This window comes from Rattus norvegicus, chromosome 1 (assembly GCF_036323735.1).
Source record: "Rattus norvegicus strain BN/NHsdMcwi chromosome 1, GRCr8, whole genome shotgun sequence".
Lineage (NCBI taxonomy): Eukaryota > Metazoa > Chordata > Mammalia > Rodentia > Muridae > Rattus > Rattus norvegicus.
The window spans coordinates 101,457,602-101,459,367 of record NC_086019.1 but is presented as its reverse complement, the minus strand read 5'-3'; positions in this window follow the sequence as shown (position 1 = coordinate 101,459,367).

The window sequence follows — 1,766 nt, the reverse complement described above, 5'->3', positions numbered from 1 at the left end:
AGTGTTACAGCTCTCTTAGTGTTACAGCTCTCTTGAACAGGGACTCCGAGCAGCAAAATCGCTCGGCTTATATAGACAACAGTATGCTAATTATCTCTCAGGGATTGGTGGGGCATGGATCACCCCAATACTTGTCCTCCAGGGATTGGTGGAGAATGAATCACCTCATTAGCATATTAACGGTCAACTGACACCTGGTGCATAACCCGCACATGTGGAGTACCGCTGTTCACCACTAGAGGGAGCCCTAGCAAGGGGACAAGCCTGCACATGCGCAGTAAGTCGTTTATATCCAGACAAGGCTGGATGTCGGCGCCATCTTTGTTTCGCCGCACCGCTCTCTACACTCCAGCAATTATTTTATTGTTCAAGCTATCCTGTGTGTGTGTGTGTGTGTGTGTGTGTGTGTGTGTGTGTGTGTGTGTGTGTGTCCATATGATGTTGAGAATTGTGCTTTCTAGGACTGTAAAGAATTGTTTTGGAATTTTGTTGGGATTGCAATGAATCTCTCTCTCTTTTTTTTTTTTACAGAAGAAGGGATTTTATTTGGCTTGTGGTTCTAGAGCAGTAGTTCTCAATCTTTCTTTCTTTTTTTTTATTAACTTGAGTATTTCTTATATACATTTCGAGTGTTATTCCCTTTCCCGGTATCCGGGCAAAGATCCCCTTCCCCCCTCCCCTTCCTTATGGGTGTTCCCCTCCCAACCCTCCCCCCATTGCCACCCTCCCCCCACCAGTCTAGTTCACTGGGGGTTCAGTCTTAGCAGGACCCAGGGCTTCCCCTTCCACTGGTGCTCTTACTAGGATATTCATTGCTACCTATGAGGTCAGAGTCCAGGGTCAGTCCATGTATAGTCTTTAGGTAGTGGCTTAGTCCCTGGAAGCTCTGGTTGCTTGGCATTGTTGTACATATGGGGTCTCGAGCCCCTTCAAGCTCTTCCAGTTCTTTCTCTGATTCCTTCAACGGGGGTCCTATTCTCAGTTCAGTGGTTTGCTGCTGGCATTCGCCTCTGTATTTGCTGTATTCTGGCTGTGTCTCTCAGGAGCAATCTACATCCGGCTCCTGTCGGTCTGCACTTCTTTGCTTCATCCATTTTGTCTAATTGGGTGGCTGTATATGTATGGGCCACATGTGGGGCAGGCTCTGAATGGGTGTTCCTTCAGTCTCTGTTTTAATCTTTGCCTCTCTCTTCCCTGCCAAGGGTATTCTTGTTCCCCTTTTAAAGAAGGAGTGAAGCATTCACATTTTGATCATCCGTCTTGAGTTTCATTTGTTCTAGGCATCTAGGGTAATTCAAGCATTTGGGCTAATAGCCACTTATCAATGAGTGCATACCATGTATGTCTTTCTGTGATTGGGTTAGCTCACTCAGGATGATATTTTCCAGTTCCAACCATTTGCCTACGAATTTCATAAAGTCGTTGTTTTTGATAGCTGAGTAATATTCCATTATGTAGATGTACCACATTTTCTGTATCCATCCCTCTGTTGAAGGGCATGTGGGTTCTTTCCAGCTTCTGGCTATTATAAATAAGGCTGCGATGAACATAGTGGAGAACGTGTCTTTTTATATGTTGGGGCATCTTTTGGGTATATGCCTAAGAGAGGTATAGCTGGATCCTCAGGCAGTTCAATGTCCAATTTTCTGAGGAACCTCCAGACTGATTTCCAGAATGGTTGTACCAGTCTGCAATCCCACCAACAATGGAGGAGTGTTCCTCTTTCTCCACATCCTCACCAGCATCTGCTGTCACCTGAGTTTTTG